Raw genomic sequence first — 13,757 nt, forward strand, 5'->3', positions numbered from 1 at the left:
GGAGGTGGGGGTGGGGGGTGGGGTGGATTTCCCGCTGAAAATGGCGGTGATTACGGTTGAATTTTGCAAGAGAAAAAGCATATAAGAGGAGTAGAGGAGAAATGAAAGGGACAAAAACTTTGGATTACTTATAGAAATGACGGGTTGTTTTAGGAGGTGGGGTAAGGTGGTAGAGGTGGAGAAACAATCTCAAATTAAAATAAGTATAATAATAATAATAATAATAATAATAATAATAATAGAAATAAAATTGGATTTTAGTCGATGAATCTTGTAGTGAGATATGACTTATAACAAAATTAATAAATAATAATAAACGGTTAGATCAAAATAATTTTTTTTGACTAAATAATTATCAATAACTTAATAACTAATCTATTAATCGGATTCGGAATATTTTTCATATTGGGCAATTGTTTTTTTCCTTTCGAGGATAGAATAGTAAAGATTTTACCACCCTTCATTGATAATTTCGAATTCAAATCTTGAAAATGACATCAGCTAAAATTTGAGTTTTATCGTTTGAATTCCTATTAGTCGAATCCTGTCCGGATCCAATACATGCTTCGACATCTGATTTATTTGAACTAAGTATTTTAGTAATGGTTAGATATGAACTCATAATTATGAATTATTTTTATGTTAAGATATTTTAGAAGTCAAACTCGTCAAATTAAAAATTTAAATTCACTTTTAATCGAACCAATAAGTTTTTAATACTAAAAAATAAATAGAAAAGAAAAGGGATCTCTCTCTTCAACTCACTATCGAAGTGCACCAATGTTACGTGCTAAGACAAAAACAGGATTTTCTACGATTTTGACTTAAGATTTGACACCTCATTTCATTTGCATTTAACAACTCCACTCATCTCTATGGTGGGTAACGAAAATTGAAATTACGCATTGGCAAAATATATAAGTTACCCCGTGAATTATAGAGGAAATCCCTGTCATACACTTTTACGGACTAAAATTACCGTACGCACTCAACCTTTCCAAAATGTGCCTAATACACACTACTTTCCTACGTGGCCAACGCGTGTTTTACCAACAAAATAAGGCGTGTGAAGAAACAAAAATATATATCTGATGTTTTATTTGAACGATTCAAATCTAACAAAACTTATTTAACGGTTCAAATTGATTTTCCTTTTTCTTTTCTTTCTTTTATTCCTTTTTCTTTTACTTTGTTTTGTTCATTCTTCAACGAAACAAAAAGTCCTCCTATGTTTGTCTTCCACAATCCCCCATATCCCCAGACCGGCCTATATTTGTTTTCTTGTGAAGCTTGATGGCCTATGGAATTTTAAAGGTAGAGAGAGATAGTATTTTTTGGAAGAGAGATCTTTTGGGTTTCTCCAAATTAATGGAGATTGGTTGATGAGAAGGTGAATCTATGGTCGATGTTGTGTTCAATTAGAGCCTTCACTGCTCTCTGCAACTCTTTTTTAGTTCAGCCACCGGCTTGGCCGCCAGCGGCAGTCCTCCTCTGCCCTCTATGGTGGTTCTTGCCATCCTTGATTTTTATGAAGAATAAAATGAAATTTAAAGATTTTAGCAGAAAGATAATAAGTTCGACAGTAAATGTGTAGGCCTTCTTACTAAAATAAGTTAATCCAGATTATTATTATGGGATTCTTTTAGAGTGAAAGAAAAATAATTTTAATGAAGATGTGAGGATAGGGATGATGCTGCGCTGGTAGTAGAGAACTTCACATAGCTGATTTTTTATTGAAGAATAGTGGTCGGAGATGGAAGGCAAGATTTATGGTGGCCGATCGAAGAGAAGGCAGCCATGGTGATGGATTTAATGAAGAAGATATGATATAATTATAATTTAAAGGTTTTTTTTAATAAGTTAATGACATGTGTCACTATCTGATTGGAGCGTGAAATTACACATGTTTTGGAAAATTGGTCAAGAAAAAAGTAGTGTGTATTAGACACACTTCTAAAAGGTTAGGTGTTGTAAAAGGTTGCCCGTGGTCGAGAGGTGTGTAACAGGGATTTGGTTTGGTTTTAACTAAAAAAAACAAGTCAAACCGAAACCAAACCAACTCGACGTTATATGTATACAAGTTTTAAAAATATTTCATACATAAAAATAATTATTGTAAGTAATTTATAAAAAGAAATTAAAACTTTTTCATAGTTCACTCTTTTAATGTATTTTTCAAGCTTGGACTTAGAACTTTTGAATGATCAAATATGTTTTATAACCCATAAAAGTTAGCAACTCAAATAAACCCAAAGCAAAATCAAATCAATACTAATGCTAACAAAAAAAAAATCAATTGAATACTAGAAATGACAATAGTTTGGATATTTATTTTTTTTAGTTTTGCATTGGTTTAGACAGTGAAAATGCATAACCCTTTTAATATTATTTAGTCATGTAATTAATACTTAGTACTTATTAGTCGTGCTTATTTTAGCATGACTTAGGCCTCATTTGTTTGCACTTAGTGGAGGTCCGAATCTTAATCATTCAGATCTCAAACATTAAGTGCGTTTGTTTTTAAAGTTTGAATCTTAATTATTCAGATCTTAATCATTAAGTGTGTTTGTTTTTTTTTTACTTTACAGCCACTTAATGGGTCTGAATAGGTCTATATGATCAAGATCTATAACAGAGACTTAATTTCATTAAGATGCTATCACATATTCATTATTCACTGCCGCCACCGCCTACCATTATCAACTACCACCATGACACCACCACCACACCACCATCATCCTCAATCATAGCCGCCACCATTATCAACCATCACCACCCACTATCCCCACCACTCCGACCACCATCATTCTCACCCATAATCAACACTCATCCACCTCAACTACCACAACTGACCACCCCATCACCATCAACAACCACAGCTAGTACTGCCCATCTTATAACCTACCACCTCCCACCCACCACCTTCCTTAGTCACAACTATTGCCACCACCCGCCATTATTAACTATCGACGCCCACCACCACCATCCTCAATCATATTCGCCACCACTACCGATCACTACTAGCTACTAGCATGAACCACCATCATCAACCAAAACTACCACTAGCTACCGCCTCTAGTCGACATTCACCACCAACAACTATCATATTTTAAAAACTATATATTTTATTGATAGAATATTAGATTAGTTAGTATTTCATTTGAATTTATGTTTATTAATTTTCAAATAAAGATAAATTGTATACATTCAGATGTTAAAAATCAAGCAGTCTTAATTATTTCTATTCAGATCTTAACACATCTTAATATATTCAGATGTGTATTCAGATTCAGATGTCTTAATCTTAATACACATCTTGATATTCAGATGTATATTCAGATTCAGATGTCTTAGTCTTTAAAAAAAAAAAAAATGAGGCCTTAGTACTTTTAGATTATGTTTATTTTTATTATGGCAATATTTATTTTATGCGATTTGCTGAGTATTTTAACATAATCATGACTCATATCACATTATTTTATTGGATAACATCTTATATAGTTTTATCCTACTAGGACCTAAGAAATATTAAAGCACAAATTATATATTTGTATGTTATGAAGATTTTATCGGAAAAAAACCCGAAAAATTCGAGAAAATCAAAAAACTCGAGAAAAATCGATATTGAAAACCCCGACTTTTGTTGGTTTTGATTTGTTTTATAGATTTAAAAATTTCGAGACAATTGATTTGGTTTGGTAATTGAAAAACCCGAATCAACCCAGCTTATGTACACCCCTATCAAAATTAACCAAGTGAGAATACTTTTGGGCAAATTACATATTAACCGGTCAGCCAAAAATAATTATATTCACTAGCTAAGTACATATATACAAAAATATGCAAAAAAATATATTTTTTTTTGCCGGTTATCATTTTTGAGAACGACTATATGTGTAGTTCTCCTAATTCTCTTTATTTGTCAAATCTTATGGAATTTCACTTGTGGCCACGGGTACAATTGTAAAGTTATTCATCATTGAAATTATCATAATTTTTGTCTAGAAATAGGGATGGGAAAGGGAAATGCATCTTTCATTTTGGGATAATTTCACATAAATACAACTCACACACCTGACTTGCAACATAATAGCCTAGATATCACTTTGCAAATCTATAGCCCAAAAAATAATAGGCTAATTCCCGAAAGACAGCTTATTTTGCTCCCTCTGTATACAACCAGTTATTTTCATTCTGTTGATTTCCTTTGATTATTAAGCATTTGATGAAAAAATACAAATCAGCCACAACGCAACTCAAAAATCCTGAATAATACATATTATCTGAAGGTAAGAAATTCAAACACTTTTACGTGCAATTGCTGAAGCAATCCAGCAGGATAAAAGAAAAATAAAAACTTGGTAAATGAATTGTAGAATCCCTCCAACGCTCATACAACATATTACACGAAAAAGAAGAAGAGAAGGAAGTGTCAAACTTCTGTAGAGGCCTCTTACACACTAACAATGTATATACATCCTTATAAACTGAAAAAATATATAATTATACAATATTATACACAGATATACACATTTATACAATACTGTATAACTTTGTATAAACATGTATAATAGTGTATAAGAGGTGTTTGTATATCCATATACACAATTATACACTAGTATACAGTGTTGATACAAACTGCTACATAGTTATGATTTTTATCCAAACCCAATTTCAGATTCGAGACTTCAAGGTCATAATAATAATGACCAGAACTTCAAACTTCAAAATCTTCCAACATTAGTGGTTATTTTTTTGGTGCAAATCAAGTTTGAGAGCTATTTATTTTCAGATCTGTGTGTATTTTCATGTTTCTTTCAAAAATCTTCTTCATTCTTCTGCTTGCCACCATGGACGACAGAGTCTTTCTTCTAGCCTTCTTCGAGCCATTAATGGCAGAACTGCGTGGGGGGTAGAGGAGGGGAATAGCGGGGGCTAGGTTAAGAGAGGATGAGGGATCTATGTGGGTTAGAAAGAAAGAAGTGAGAGGCGGTGAGAGAGAACGGAATGAAGAAAGAAGAAAATAATAAAAACCCTAAAAGTATGTCTTTAATAGTGGGCTAAAGGCTGAAAAGTTTTTCTCAAGTTATGTACAACATGGGCTAAATAGGATAAGAGCTTCAAATGTGGGTCATTTTCGATTGGACTATTAGGCCAAGTGACATGGGCTGTAATTCTTTCTTTCATTTTTGGGATATTAGAAAGAAAGAACTCATTTTTACAATGCCTAAATTTTCGCACTTATTTGGAAAAGTAATATCTATCAGAAATTCAAGAAGTGTGATTAATATTTTATAAGTACTATCTTTTATTCTTATTTTCTATGTGAACAGATACATTGCACCTCTATATACTACTTTGGCGTAAAGGGGTTCAACGTATAAGGGTCAATTTTTTTTAATTTAATTTTTGGTCTCAATTTCGAGATTTATTAGTATTTTTTAAAACAAAATATACACAATTATAAACTACATAAAAAGAGATATAAATTCTAATATATTACAATTAAAAACATTTAAATTATATACATACGAAAAAGTTGTATTCAAGAAAAAAATTACTTGATTCTCCAAATAATAAAACTATAGTATGAAATGAAACAAATAGAGTATAGTATAAAGGACTCATCTAATGAGTTACATAATTTTAGTTATTTCCTTTTCTAGGACTAAGGAACTACTACTCCCTCGTTGAACCCTTTTTGTATTTCTCTTATGGATTTCTCGAACTCCAAACAAGAGAAAGCAAGATGTCTTTGCACAGGTAATTCAAGAGAATAAGAAAGAAACATGCTCCACTTATTCAAGTTAAAATTTCGAAGGTGCCAAGCAAGCCATGCACAACTATCTTTCAGTTTTTCATATGGTCAAGTTTACAAGCTGATCACAAACAAGGGGTCACCTACAAAAAAAATTAGTATCTGTATCTATGTATAATAGCCTGGCTTGTCTCGGAAATGTAGATGATGCTACTACTATTACTACTACTTCTAATCCTGTAATGATGGCGCATGATGAAGCGTTTGTAACAGTTTAGATCTATATATATAAATTATCCAATTAACCAAAAAAAAAAGTTAAAATTTCGAAGGAGAAGCCTAGATACCCCTGTGAGGAGGTGTGAACGATTGGCGTTGGGTAGTAGGAAAAGAGGTAGAGGGCGGCCTAAGAAGTATATTGGGGAGAGGTGATCAAACAGGACATGGCGCGACTTCAGCTTACCGAGGGCATGGTCAAGGATTAGGGTAGAATGGTAGTAGGTCAGTAGTGTGTTTTCTGATCTATTCCAGGTTTATTAGGGCTAGCTGGTTAATACATTGTCTTCGATTCTTAGAGTGCCAGTATTAAGATTGTTTTAGTACTATCTTCCGCTTCGGTTTTCTAGTACCATATATTACTGCTTGTTGTTACTGTTTTCTCCTATTTGTTTTTTGTAACAAACTGGATATCACACCAAACCAACTGACTGTATTAGCTCAACACTAATTGTGATTACAACAGATATTCTAACGAAAGTAAGGATAGGACAGCAGAAACCTAAGAAGAAAGGTGATGGGTATTAGACTGATACAGCAACAGAGATGAGAAGTATAGAAGGAGAACAAAGATGAGAGAGCTTAACACTTGACAACTTCAGCCTAAAATGGACTACGCTTTTTACTGTATTTATAACTCATTTTCTCAGGTTGCACTTCACGCAGTGAGCACCTGCCTACACTCAAAATGGGTCCCACACATAATTTTCCAAATCTCCAAATATGTCCTTCACCGAGTCACTTATTGCGTTCACAACAATACCTCCCGCCTAAAAAAGAACCTTGTACGCAAGGTTCGAGTGAAGCAAAAAATTGCAGCAATATCCGCTTGACACGGTTAATGGCAAACAAGCAAGTCACAGCAACATCTTCACATTTGGTACGAGGCGTAATAATATAGTGACGGAAATCAACATCTGCCATCAATGAAAGCAATCTTATGTCACACCTTAAGGTACCCAACAAAGCATCAGCAACAAGCTTAACATAGTGGCTCACTACTCTTGCATCAGTGCAAAGAAATGCACAGGAAAGGGCAACACAAATTAGTCTAATCTCAATGGGAACAACTCCTTTTCCCATCCTTAGTGGTAACATTGGGTAAGGCATTTCACAGAGTTTTAGCTTCCTTACAGAGATTATAGCCATGGAAAATAGATCTCGCCATCTGACACCGGGGATAAAATGATTGAAGGAATATTGCACCCTTTTGTTTATGTAACGATGATCTGAGGTCATCCAACCAGCATCTTCAGGGGCCTCAATAATATTTGCAGCAGCTGCACTTAGTTCTTTGGGTCGAGGTACCAACTTCACAGAATAATATGTACCAACATCACCAAGCAGAACATTGGCAACAACCTCCTTCCTACATACAGGACCGTAGGAGGTAGGTAGCAGAACCTGGATTCCTGGATCATAGGGGTAAAGGTCGAAGCTTTGGCTCGCAACAAGCTGCCCAACTAGTCCTGTGTCCGTACACATTGCAACAGTAAAAACAACACATGATGTTGACTTCCCCTTACTATAAATCCAATCACCCCATAGTGTATCGGGATCAAGGGGAAGGCTATCAAACTTGAGATAAACAACCAAATCTGATGTGGAAGATGAATAATGTTCAAGCTTAGACTGATCCATTAAGTTGAGACAATGCAGTCCTTTGTCAACCTTTAAGAAATGTGCTGGCGCTTTGCTCTTCCATCCCTTTTTATCAGCAAACAGAGCCAAGACCTTACTAGGTTGATGCAACTGTAGAACTTTAGAATTAGGAACTCCAACCCAGCAGGAAAGCATCATTAAAATTTTGTATACGGGGCTGTAGCGAGTGATGTCTTCTTCATAATGAATGAGCTCCATTAGTAACCAATGCATCACAACAATTAGATAAGCAATCTCACAGTGACAACATATTATCCCACTCCTGAAATTCCTCAACTGAGTAATTATGGACTGCTCCTCAAGGTGAGTAGGAGCACCATCAAAGGAATACAAAAAGGAATGTGCTATAGAATCACCCAATAGCTTGTATAATGTACAAGAATTTTGAAAATTACAACTGCATTCAACACCCGTTTCGACTCCACCCACAGGCTCCCAATCATATAACTTTGCAAATAAGTAGCGCCTTTTGTTTCTAATTTCTTCAAACAATGTATGTGCCTCCTCTTTCTCAGTAGAACCTGTTAGAGGCATGAACTCGGAACTAAGTTTTAGATCCCATACACAAAGATTCGCTGCACTTAAGGTTATGGTGACACATAAGAAATTAGCACCAGGATCAAATGGAAATCGATTCAAAATATGGTGATCATGGAATCTCCCAGTAGATTCCCCATGCTCATCATCAGACAACAGTTCATCCAAAAACATGTCACTTCTTGGAATGTCGTCCTCATTCTCCATAAAAAATTTCTCAAGACGTAGGTTCTCAATATTCGCAGGCTCCAGGCGAAATTTGTAGATACATGACTTCAAAAGTTTCAAAACTCAATTTTTCGTTGGCCGTGACCAAAGGCAGGTGCCAGTAACATACCTCACTAGCATATCTCTTCGGGACTTTTAGCAAACAATTGGCTTTGCTGCTTTCAGCACATGTAGCTTCTTCAACGATCATTTCAATTGAGGCAGCTGATTGTGCCTTCGGAAATACTATTGGGCAGCAGCTATTTAACATTTCATCGAACACCTGGACCTCCTCAGATTCGCTATCCTCTAAATCTGGTTGCATCTCAGATGGAAGGGTTGGTGCAGCCAAAAGCTTCTTAGATTCAACACATAAAATCTCAGTAAAAGGAAATTGAGCAATCGCACATGGCACAAGCGGATCTCGTTCAACAAGAGGAACGAGGAGTGCTTCATCGCATGTAAAATTGCAATGCAGATTAGGTTCGTCACTCTGGGAAGTTTCGTCGAACACCTTGTCTTCAACTGGTGTGCACTTCTCTCCACCAGTTAAACCAGAGCGGGGATCATGTATATCAGGTACTTGAAGGTTTGTGAATGAACCTAAGGAGCGAGGAGGATGAATTTTGGAATTTGCTGCTGGAACCAAAGAACTACTAACCTTTTCATCAGGGAAAACTTCAGTAGACAGTGCATCGAATGTTTGTTTCGTCTTGTTGGCTGGTCCGAAAGCAGATTCAAGCCAATAGAAAGTCGAAATACATTGCAAACCAGCAACTGTCGGATTTTGAAAATGCAGAAGAAACTTCTCCTTGAAATGACTCCAATACAGAATTGATTGTTGCGAAATAGCCAATCAAACCAAGCGAGAGCATCACCTTCAAGGTAAAAATATGGAAGAGGTAACCAGTCTTCCTTGGAAAAACCAAGGAATTTGAAGTAACGCTCTGCCCGATAAACCCATCCCTCTGGGTTTCCATTACTGAATTTATCCAGTATCACCATTGTCAGTGGAGTTCGAATCGATGAAAGCACCAATGTAACAAACTGGATATCACACCAAACTAACTGACCGTATTAGCTCAACACTAATTGTGATTACAACAGATATTCTAACGAAAGTAAGGATAGGACAGCAGAAACCTAAGAAGAAAGGTGATGAGTATTAGACTGATACAGCAACAAAGATGAGAAGTATAGAAGGAGAACAGAGATGAGAGAGCTTAACACTTGACAACTTCAGCCTAAAATGGACTACGTTTTTTACTGTATTTATAACTCATTTTCTCAGGTTGCACTTCACGCAGTGAGCACCTGCCTACACTCAAAATGGGTCCCACACATAATTTTCCAAATCTCCAAATATGTCCTTCACCGAGTCACTTATTGCGTTCACAACATTTTTCTCCGGTTCTTACATTGCCGATATCATTTTCCTGGCCTTGTTGTTATTTACTTGTTCATATTTTTTCTCTCGAGCCGAGGGTCTTTCGGAAACAGACTCTCTACCTCAGGATAGGTGTAAGATCTGCATCCCACTCGTGGAATCCCACTGGAGTTATTGTTGTCACTATCCGAAGGCACCAATGGCTTCGAACTTCTTTTATTTTTTTGTTCCTTACTGTCAATCATTGAGGGAGGTAATTAACCATTGCAATTTTATGGCGTAATGGCTTCCTGGCCACCTAAACTTGTACTGGATTTTAAAGCCGATACACGAACTTACATTGTTCCCATTTGAACACTTCAACTTGACGGAATGAATACTAATAAACACTTTCTGTTGAACGTGTTCGCCAATCGCTCTGACAAAAATGTCATGTCATATGTTTGATCTTTATTATATGACATGTGGATTTGTGGGTCCTATATTATTTAAAAAAATTAATCTTTAATATTTTTAAACGGAATTTTAAAATAATCTCCCTTCTTCTCCTTTCACCCACCTCCATTCATTTCTGTTATCTTGATCTTCCCAGAACCTTCCGACTTCTACGAGCCTAGCCTTCAACTTCTAAGACAGTGAGACTAGAGGGATCTCAGTGGTGATATCCCCCAGTCTACCCACCAGACACCTCTCCAAGAACTGTAGCTTTGGTTTCAAAATCTCATCCTAAAATTCTACAAACTTTGAGCTGCTTGTCGGAATTGTCTCTGCCCTCACCCAGCTTTAGGCCAAGCCATCTCTCTGGTGACTCCAACCATTTTTTTCTAAGAACTTCTTAATCTTCTTCGCAACATCAAACCTCCCAGCATTTTGCAGTATTTCTGGGATGATAATGGTATTTGTTTTCTTTCTTTAAGTTGCCAAAATCCTTTGGTGTCCGCCAAAATTGTTTAATTTTTGAAAGGCGAAGTACTCATATTGTTGTTCAGCTCTTTTCTGGGGTATGGCGGAAATGGCATGGTTTATTTTCTTTATTTCTAATTTGTATTTTTTTTTTCTAATTTTAGATTTTTTTAAATCAAAACTATTGTACTCACGCACATAATTTTAGTGACTTGCACACACCTTGTCCACATCATCTTTGTCACTGCCACATGTGCATGGTCAACGGTCAAACAGGTTTATTAGTTATCGCATATGTGAGTTTGGGTGTTCAAATGGGAACAATGTAAGTTCGTGTATCGGCTTTAAAATTCGGTATAAGTTTAAGTGGCCAGGAAGCCATTACGCCAAATTTTATCTTTGCAAACTATCTTTTAATCCCCGTGTAAAGATGGATACTTTATGCATCAGGCTGCAAACATCTTTTTAACCTCTACATATTTATAAAAGCTTTATTAAGGTAAGTAACAAATCTGACATTAATTTTTCCCACCTCATTGTATTAATAACCAAGAAAATCTGAAAATATAATCACCAAAAGACAATAAAGAGTACAAGGAACTGGGAAATAACTAAACGCTTAGTGTTATAATTAGTGTATAGGGTTAAATTTGGCTCATAACGCCCCCACGCCAAATGGGCATGTCCCTTATAATAAGGGCGACCCGAGTGAGGGCACGGCCCAAGTTGGTGAAGAAGAAGTGACGTCGTTTAGTGCCTGACCTTTTTACTGAGTAGAAGCCACCAACTTTTGTACCTTTTTGATTATTTCGAGGGAGGTCTCCTACTATATAAAGGAGACCTCCACATTGTAATAGGGGGATGGTTATTCTCGGATAATACAATTTCTCTCTCTATCTCTCTCTCTTATCTCTTTCTTGATTTTCCAACCATTGCTTCCCTCTTAAGCTAAGTCTATTTCACTACGCACTTACAGATCTACAAACATTCTTGAAGCAATAATCATCTCTTGGGCTTATTATATTTGATTACGATTTACCCCTATATATTTTCGATTGTCTTTAAGCTTATAAAATACGAATATAATTTTTGAGCTAAACAATTTGGCGCCGTCTGTGGGGATTTTGAGAATCAAAACCATAGTATCCACCTAGAGATCAACCAACTACCACTCTCTACACCATACAAATACAGAAAATGGCCGAAAATAACACAAGATCGAAAGCTATATTGGGTGTCACTACCAATCTCCTTGGCCCTCTCAACGAGGCCAGTGACGATGGCATCCTGAATGCAACCCCTAGCATCACACCGGGTGCAGAGATCTCACCTACCCCATCCGAAGGTCTGACGATCTTGCACGAAAAAGGAGCTTCCACATCTGCGGCTACGGAAGCACCCTCAGCGGTCAAGAAGCTACTGGAAAGATGGCTAACAAGCACTTTAAGTGGCTTGGTTTAGAGGTCACCACAAAGTAGCATCGGGTGTACACCAACGGTAGGTACCACTGCTGCCGTGGGTGAACCGGAAGTTGCACTAGCGAATAACGAACGAATCGAGACACAGACCAACGATGGCACGCTAACAGCCATCCTAAAGAAGATGGAAGAAATGGAAAATGAAAACAAGGCGCTCCGCGGTCAGATGAAGGAACATCAGGAGAGGGTCGACAAGATCCGGTGCTCCCAAGTTGCTACCAAAACGCGACGTGGGAAGGTTCGTTGTACAACCATACACTGAAGAAGCTGCCCCTCACTCCACCCCAAAAACCTTCAAGATGCCACCCTACTTGAGGGTATATGACGGAACCACAGATCCCGAGGATCATCTGATCCACTACGTCACCGCTGTGAAGGGCAACGACCTATCAAAAGAGCAGGTACCGTCGGTACTGCTGAAGAAGTTTGGCGAGACGTTGACAGGAGGGGCCTTAACATGGTACTCTCAGCTACCCGCTAAGGCAATATCAACGTTCGAGGAAATGGCGGATAAGTTCGTCACAGCCCATGCAGGCGCGAAGAAAGCGGAGGCCAGGGTCAACGACATCTTCGCCGTCAGGCAAACCACAGGAGAGGGACTCAGGGACTTCCTGGCAAGGTTTAACAGGGTAAGGATGAGTCTACCAAACGTATCGGAAGGTATGGCAGTCGCCGCTTTCCAGAACGGGCTAAGCAGGGATGGTTCGGGGGCAACCAAGAAGCTGCTGAGCCGCCTCATGAAATATCCCCCTACCACATGGGAGGAAATCCACAACGCCTATTGCGCCGAGGTACGAGCGGACGAGGACGATCTTAATGGGCCGGCCCAACGGCTAACAACGATACACTCAGAAACGAGGAGAGATCGACGGAACAAAGGACGACGAGAACAACTCCCCCGCTCCAACAGAGATCGACATTAGCCATACACCAGATCCTCCCATCCGCCACCAAGGCATACAGACGCGCTACAGCGACACGTCGCCCCACTCCGAAATGAAAGAGGTACGCCCCCTTTATTAACCGCCCATAACTTTTGTGTATCTCCTTCAGAAATAGTGTACGCACTGGAGAAGCTGGGCACCAAGGTGCAGTGGCCGCAGAAGATGAAATCAGACCCTGCCACAAGGAAATCGAACGCCCTATGTGAGTTCCATCAGGAACGGGGACACAAAACCGAAGACTGTATAGGCCTACGGCAAGAGGTGGTCAGGATGCTGAACCAGGGATACCTGAGGGAATTACTCAGTGACAAAGGGAAAATCAACTTTGCACGCGGACGAGAACAACCCCACGGGCCGCCGAAGCCACCTTCCCCAGCGCGCACGATAAACATGATCGTCGGAGGCGGCGACGAGTCAGTGATCAATCACGTCAAGTTTGCCACCACACACAGACTAAAGCGGACCATCGCCCATGAACGGTATGATGACTTCGAAGATAGTATCACCTTCGATAAGTCTGATGCCGACGGTTTTTCTTTCCCTCATTATGATGCTTTAGTTATCACTTTACGTATCGCTGATACGGATGTTAAAAGAGTCATGAT

This window comes from Nicotiana attenuata, chromosome 4, assembly GCF_001879085.1.
Source record: "Nicotiana attenuata strain UT chromosome 4, NIATTr2, whole genome shotgun sequence".
NCBI classification, from domain to species: Eukaryota; Viridiplantae; Streptophyta; class Magnoliopsida; order Solanales; family Solanaceae; genus Nicotiana; species Nicotiana attenuata.